At 39.6% G+C, this 8,371-nt stretch overlaps 1 pseudogene; it reads left to right on the forward strand.

Moving 5' to 3' along the window:
* Positions 1 to 1,072: 1,072 nt before the first annotated feature.
* On the forward strand, positions 1,073 to 3,109 carry LOC110543723 (dnaJ homolog subfamily C member 14-like; annotated as a pseudogene).
* Positions 3,110 to 8,371: the final 5,262 nt, after the last annotated feature.

Consider the following 8,371-nt stretch of genomic DNA (forward strand, 5'->3'; position numbering starts at 1 on the left):
AAGATATATCTGAAATTCCTTTTCTTTCTTTCTTTCTTTCTTTATTATTTTAAGTCTATTTAAAATATGTATTTATTTACATATGAGTGCTGTGTCTGCATGCACATTGGCTTGCCAAAATAGGCATCAGATCCCAGAATAGGTGGCTGTTGGGCCACCATATGGTTGAAAGGAATAGAACTCAGAACCTCTGGAAGAGCAATGAGTGCTCTTAAGTGCTAAGCTATTTTTTCCAGTACTAACATGATGATCTATGGAGGACATGGAAATGGAGAGCAGTTGAATGAAGACAGAGATAGGTATTGGATTGAAATGGAAGAATGACAAAAAATTGTCTGTTTCCATTCCTACTATTTGCCCATCATTGCAATATCCAGACTCAGTTTTATGAATATAGCCTAGATTTGAAATGCAGACAGCTTTCTGCTGGGTACACAGATGTTCCAGTAGGAATAGACATCTGGGGCTCAAGAAAAAGAGCTAAGACTATGTAAAAACCTGCATTAAAATAGATGTATTGACAGTACATATTCATAATCTAGTCTTATGCCTCTACTAGTATAAAGAGAACTTTGGGTATTTGAAGAGAGCATCAAGTCAAATGAAACTACAAATGTAAATAAGCAAAAGTAGGATTATAAAAATTGACAAATACCTTAAAATCTTCCCACCCTTAAAAGAAAGATGAAACATATTGCATGGCAGAAAAATAACATTAGATTATAAAAAAGGGAATGATGAAAAACCTATAATGACATATTAGCAGCTATATTATAACAAAATAGAAAAAGACTAATAAAATGTTTGGAGATAATTAAAAACAAACTACCATGATATAATATAAAAAGTCAATTGGCACAGATCAACCAAGTAGAAGAAAATTAGAGGACTACACATGCAGATATAAACTATCCATATAGAAAAAATAACCTACTAAAGAGAGGAAATAGGCCAGGGGAGCTGCTCTTGTGGCTCCCCTGGCCTTAAGTACAGCTGATTGAGTGGGGAGGAGTTACCGATGCTGTTCGGCAATGATGGCTGTGACCTAAAATCCTCAGGAAGCCCCAGGGTTATGGCCTAGAAGCACCCCGGAGAAAGGGTTGTACGGAGCCCGCCACAGTGGTGGTGCCTCCCTCAAAATATCAGGACCCTCTGTGGACCCTGAAATACTTTCCTTCTCAGGACTCAGGGACTCGACAGAGACTGCTCTTAATGGTACACAATGCCTCAAAGAGCACTCTGGCCCTAAGTACACACAACTCCCAAACCCAGCACACTGGTCATATCCAAGCCACGGTCCTGCAAGGGGTCCAGGACTACCTAGAGAAGGAGGCTACCCTGATGAGAGTGAGGCATCTTCAGATGAGTCAAGAACTCTCAAGAGAGAATGATACTGGGTACTAGGAGGGTGTGAGCTCATTTTTCTTTACATTCCATCTGGTTGTAACTGCCAGGGAAGTCCTGCATTCCCTGAAAGGACTTACTCTGAGGAAGGAGATGGCTCTCCCAGCAATATTTGCCACCATTTCACCTTTCCAGTGTTGGGAGAAGATGAAGAGTTAGAAGAAGAGTATGATGATGAGTAACCTCTTAAATTTCCCAGTGATTTTTCAAGTGTGTTCAGTGGAAAGAAACCCCCATCCCAGAGGCAGGGGCACAGTTTTCAAACCAAGGAGGATACCCAGGATAGTTGACACAGAGATCCCAGGTCCCCTGGTCATCATTGCCTGGGCCGAAAATGAAGTCAGACAGACAGGTGCAGAGGCCTAGGAATGTGGGCAGTGGAGGAACTGTGTCAGCTTGGACAGGCAGGCTTCTGGTAGCTGACTGAACTTCTGGTACTGATGGGAGAATATGTGGAAACTTGTGCCCATCTCAGTTATGCATGCAAGCAGTTGAGAATCAGTGATGGGGACTTTTTTCGAGTTTGAGTGGGAGTCTGGTCAGGGAGATTGGGGGAGTGGGCTCATGTAGTGTTCCAGTTTCTAAGTTAGAGCTTTCAAGCTAGTGGGTGTTTTCCTACTCCTGGCTCTAGCCCTCTTTTTGGGTTGTCTGCAGCTGTGCTGACTGTTTTTGGTGGGACTGGGTGAGCCGGTAGGCTGGAGGGATAAGACCACATGGCTGTTCTCTTGGCTGGATGCTCCAGCCTTGTATCGTTGCTTGCCTTTGCTGAAAGATAGCAGGCCATTGCAGCAGCTGATAAGATTAGCTCAGTGGGCCTGGCTGGAGTTGCCTTGGGTCAAGCAGAGGACTAATAAACAGGGTAATGCACCTGTAACTAGTAGATGCTACTGCCAGCCAGAAGAGGAAGTGGCCCGACTTTTGACCATGACTGGGGTTCCTGAGGATGAACTAAACCCTTTTCATGTGCTGGGGTTGAAGCTACAGCATCAGTAGCTCACAGTGATGGTTCATCCTGATAAAAACCATCATCCTCGGGCTGAGGAGGCCTTCTTAATTTTGTGAGCCACTTGGGATATTATCAGCAACCTAGAGAGGTGGAAGAAGTATGAGATGAAATGGAGCCAGTCAGTGAATGAGTTACTGTCAAAGGGACAAGACTACCTCAAGGAGGCAATGAACACTATGATGTGTAGTCCATGCCAGGGAAAGCATAGGAGGTTTGAAATGGACCAGGAACCTAAGAGTGCCAGATACTGTGTTGAGTGCAATAGGCTGCATCCTGCTGATGAAGGAGACTTTTGTGCAAAGCCAAAAACAGTCTTTTGGCCCAAGACTGTTGGGCCTCAAGATCACCTACTTTACGCTGATGGATGGAAAGGTCTATGACATCACAAAGTGGCCTGGATGCCAGCGTGTGGGAATCTTTCCAGATATCCACAGAGTTCCTTACCACATCTCATTTGGTTCTCAGGTTCCTGGCACCAGTGGTAGGCAGAGGACCACTCCAGAGGCCCCTCATGCTGACTTGCAGGATTTCTTGAACCAGATCTTTCAAGTATCCCCAAGGCCGATGTCCAATAGGAACTTCTTTGCAGTACCTCAGCCTGGCCAAGGGACCACTTCGACCTCCAGGCCCAACAGTTCAGTACCCAAGGGAGAAGCCAAACCTAAATGGTGGAAGAAAGTGAGGTGGTCCTTTCAATGATGACACCCCTTCTCTCAATATAAGGGAGTCAAAAAGGCTGTGTAAAGCACACGATGGAATTTGACTTGTTTATTTTTAAATACTTTAAAATGGGAAAATTTTAAATTGTTCACTCAGTACTTAGAGGAAGCCCATGACCTATTCTCCCTCTTCCCCAACACAGAAACTGAATCTTTTTTTAAAAAAATTTATTAATTACACTTTATTCACTTTGCATCCCCTCCTGTGTTTTCCTCCCTCCTCCCGTCCCAATCCCTCCCTTCCTCCACCCTTTGCATGCATGCCCCTCCCAGTCCTGATGAGACCTGATTGACTAGAGTCAGAGGGAAGGAAAAGAAGACCTCCCCTGTCAGAAATTGAATCTTATTTCCTGACAATACCAAAGAAATAGTTGGTGGCTAGAGCAAAGACCTTAGGTCTGGACCTAGTCCAGACAATATGTTCTTGAGGTGTGGGAATTTCTCTAGGCTTTGTATGCCTTTATCTTATCATTTGCTCTCAGAGCAAATTAAACACATCCTATTTTAAATGAGTGTATCTTATTTCTTGACCATTTCTTTTTTTTTTAATTTTTTATTTTTCTTATTTTTTTTCTTTTTTTTATCAGTTACATTTTATTAACTCTGTATCCCAGCCGTGTCCCGATCCCTCATTCCCTCCCAGTCCCTCCCTCCCTCCCTCATCTCCACCGTGCCCCTTTCCAAGTCCACTGATAGGGGGGACCTCCTCCCCATTCATCTGATCCTGTTTTATCAGGTATCTTCAGGACTGGCTGCAAAGCCCTCCTCTGTGGCCTAACAGGACTGCTCCTCCCTTCGGGGGTGGGGAGACCAAAGAGCCAGTCATTTAGTTCCTGTTAGAAATAGTCCCTGTTCCCCTCACTTTGGGAAACCATTTCAACCCCACACCATTTACCCAGATATATTAGCTAAAAGAAAAAAGCATATAGCCCTAATTTTGGAGATATATAACTCAGAATGGAAATTGAATTTTTCCTCTGACTTTCACTTTATGTGTAAACCACCTAACTTCAGGCTTGTTGCAAGGATGGCCAAAATTAATTAATTTCTAAAAGGAAGACTTATGCCCTGTTCTCTTGGGTGAGGGAAGGATAAAGGTGTTCCCAGAGGTTCCCTTTTGAGCCAAGGGTTTGTATTTTTTAAGTTTGTTTATATTTGTATGTACATATCTATTTAGAGACAGGATTATCTTTCTATAAATATATAGCTGACAACTCACTAAAAAAGGGAGAGAGAGGAAATAAAGAATGTGGATTTTCCAGGTGATGTTGCTGAGAGTTTACCTAATCATAAGTTTGTAGATAGGATGAAGCCCAGAGCAAAAACAAAGAATAAAATAAAAAGCCACATCCAGGTAAAAATTCGTGTCATGTTGAAATACTGTGTATCAGTTATAATCATAAAGAAAAAAATCATAAATCCAATGCTGTTCTTCTAGTTTAGAAATTAGAGCTGCTAACGTCTATGAGTCTTTACCAAATTTTAAAATATTGGTCAGTTTTTAAAAAGGTCTGTCTCAAAAAGAAAAAAGTACTGATATATGTAGGCACTAGTGTTTCAAACTCTACTTTATTTAAGGGCTCCTTAGAGCTTACGACTCTCTTCTCCCCGCCCCCCCTCAACCTCATATAAGGGAAAAAGAAGGTTGGAAGGGAAAGGGGACATAGACTTCTTTATTTTTTCCGGCTGGGTAGGGTCATAGGATTCTTTGGGGGGTAATACTATTCTCAGTCATTAGGATATTCAGAAATCCAGGTAACCAGCAAACCAGCAAACAGCAAACCAGTAAACTAGCAAACACATCAAGTAATCCTCCTCTGCCTCTTCCAAGTGGCAGTGCCACTTCCTCTGGCCTATATATTTATATGCTCAAAGTTCTCAGAATTCAACTAACTTCAGATGTCAAAGACCACACCACTGCACTAGGCAATTATCAGCTGTGGAAAAACTAAATCCCTACACTTGGGATTATGATAGAAACATGTTTATTTAAAATAACTGAGATTTTTAAGAAAACTGTAACTTCCATTGCAGAGATAGACATAATTCTTTCAAATTTATGTCTTCATAGAAATATTATAAAAACAAAATAAAATAGTTTTCGATGAAAGGTAAGGACAACATTTAGCTGTGGGTTTATTTATTTTTTTAATTAAATTTTTATTTTTTATATTAATTACAGTTTATTTACTTTGTATCCCAGCCATAGCCCCCTCCCTCATTCCCTCCCAACCCCACCCTGTCTCCCTCATCTCCTCCCTGCCCCTCTCTAAGTCCACTGATAGGGGAGGTCCTCCTCCACTTCCATCCTACCCTAGTTTATCAGGTCTTTTCAGGACTGGCTGCAATGTCCTCTTGTGTGGCCTAGCAAGGCTGCTCCTCCCTCGGGGGTAGGGGAGAGGTCAAAGAGCCAGCTGTGTGTTTATAAATACAAATATTTGGAATGCAGTTATAAACTCTGAGTGTTTATTAAACTTGTGGTTGTAGATTCTTCTGAGGATCCGTGATTTCACAAGCTCTGATTAGTTAGTTACATTTCTCCTACAAGGCACAACTTCCTTCATGTAGAGTGGGTCTTATTAACAACTAGGGAAGTGTTGATTACCACCAAAGTATGCATATGTATGTTGTGTTTCTTCTGAGTTAGAAACATTCTATTTTGCCAGGGAAAAGCTTAAACAAGAAAGGAAGCAACTCGAAGGAGATTCAGCAAGTCCTTGAAACCAACTGGATTCACTAGGTACCACCTCTCCTGCCAGAGCAAACAGTAAAAGCTGAGACTCCCTCTGAGACTAACAGAACAGAGTAGCAAAGAAGACTCTAAGAGCAGAAGAGCTGCCTGGAAGAAGCACAAATCAGCCAAGTTGTTTGTAAGAGGATTAGAACAAATGGGACACCAGAAAAAGACACTCCTCAACTTACTGAGCTTCCTACAGGTCTGTGGAGTATGTTCGAAGTTCCTAGGATTGTAAGTTGTCATTCATACTGGGGGTCCCTTGTTATTATTTCTGTATTTGAGCCATTTCTGTTCCCATAAGTATCCCTCACTCATATTGCTGTAAGTAACCCCAATAAAACTCATTCATTTACCAAAGTGGACTTTAATTGTATCTTTACTTTTGTCTGTTATGTCTTTTGGAGAAAACAGTCAAACAACGTCGCATGAGTTTGGACCCTAATGGCTATGGTACCATTCTGGTTGTTGCTGTGATTCATAGGTATTATACCTGGAGTGTTGATTGCCTCCCACCTTTCTAAAGCTTGTGTAGCTACTTCTGGTACTATGAAAGCTAGTACTCAGGAAGGAGCCTTTTCAGTCAGTTCTATATCAGATACTTCTGGGACCTGCATTTCATGTGTATGATGTTTTTAGTAATAAGTACTTGCCTTCCATCTTTAAAAGACACCAAGAACAATAGAAATAGTCTGTAATGTTTCAGGAGTTTCTCAGACAACCTGGATCAGCAAGTCAAAAGAGGGTTTCTTATTTCTGTTGTTGGAGATTTTATTAGTTGGTCATTGGTTTTAGGAGGTAACATTCTCAGACTATGTAGTAAAATTTCATTTTAAATTATATATGTATATTTATAGGCATACTTAATTGTACTATAAATATTTTTTGGTAAATAGTAAATAGTATGATCGCTTATGACTTCTTCAGACATATTTACTATAATTTTACCTTCTCTCCTTTTCTTTTTATCTCCTTCCCCTCTCCTTAATTAGAGCTCACCATTTCCCTAACTTCCTCAATTATATCATTTGTAAGCTGCTAGTCATTTCTCCCAGTCAACAATACCTTGTGCAATCCTGATATCTGTAGTTACTCCAGGATATATACTCACATCTGAAGATTTGGAGCTAAGAGCCTCAGACAAGACATGATATGTGGTGTTTTTCTTTTGAGTTTTAGCTATGACATTTAGTGCGTGTGTGTGTGTGTGTGTGTGTGTGTGCGCGCACATGCACACATGCACACGCCCACGTTTCCTAGTTGATTCGAATTAGCTCCAAAGTTCATTATTTCATTTTTATTTAAAGTTGAATGGATCCCACAATGTATATGTACCACACTTCCATTATTAATTTGTCAGTTTATAGGTATTGCATTGAATATTTATATAATTTATTCCAGTTAGATTGACAAGGAGCAACAGAACAACCTACAACAAATTCTGGAACAGAGTTGGGGGAAAGGAAAGATTCATTCATTATTGGGAGGATTGAAAACTTGCACAATCACTCTGGAAATCTCTGGATAATTATGAGACAGTAAAAAATAAATGTATCAGATGACCTAACTTTACCATTCCTTGGTATAATATTCAAATAACATGACAGCCTACTTCATAAATATTTTCTCAGCAAATGATCATTTCCACAATTTTAAGTCTACCAATAATGAGTGTGAGTGTACATGCATATGTGTGTTTTTCCTTTTTCTAGTATCTTTATTTACCTCTTTCTTCAGAAGTTTAAAGTTTTCTTTGTATGGATCTTTCCCTTCCTTATTATTTTCATTCCTAGATATTTTATTTTCTTTGAAGTTATTGTGAATGAGAATGTTCCCATAATCTCTGTCTATTTGTTCTCTGCATATATAGAAAGCAAATAATCTATTCCATAATCTGTTCAAGTTGATTCTGTATCCTGTCACATTGTAAATTTATTCATCTAAAAAGAATCCTCATACTTTCTTCATAGAAATTTAAAAAAATATAACAAACAAACAAGAAAACAATTGTTTTAAAATTTATAATGGAAGCACAAAAGGCCTTACATAGTTAAAACGCTCTTGAACAAAATGACCAATGCTGAATGAATTATCATTCCAGATCTCAATATGTGTTGCAGAGCCATAACAGTAAAACAATATGATACTGACAAAACAAATAGACATGTAGACTAATGGAACAAAATCATAGACCCAAACACAAGTATAAATCATCCATTCAACATTTAACAAAAATGCTAAAAGTCTACACTGGATGAAAGAAAACATTTTCAACAAATATTGCTGGGAAAATTGGATGTTTACACATAGAAGAATGAAAGTAGACCTGTATCTATCAACTTATGCACACATAAATGCACACACACACACACATGCAAACACACAAAATTCCAAATAGATCAAACACTTAAATGTAGAACCTGAAAAATGTAAACTACTAGAAGGAAACACAGTTACTGCCCTACATTAATAGGTATAGAAAAAATAATTCCCAAATAGGACTCAATT

The sequence above is a fragment of the Meriones unguiculatus genome, assembly GCF_030254825.1.
Source record: "Meriones unguiculatus strain TT.TT164.6M chromosome X unlocalized genomic scaffold, Bangor_MerUng_6.1 ChrX_unordered_Scaffold_31, whole genome shotgun sequence".
In the NCBI taxonomy this organism is placed as follows: domain Eukaryota; kingdom Metazoa; phylum Chordata; class Mammalia; order Rodentia; family Muridae; genus Meriones; species Meriones unguiculatus.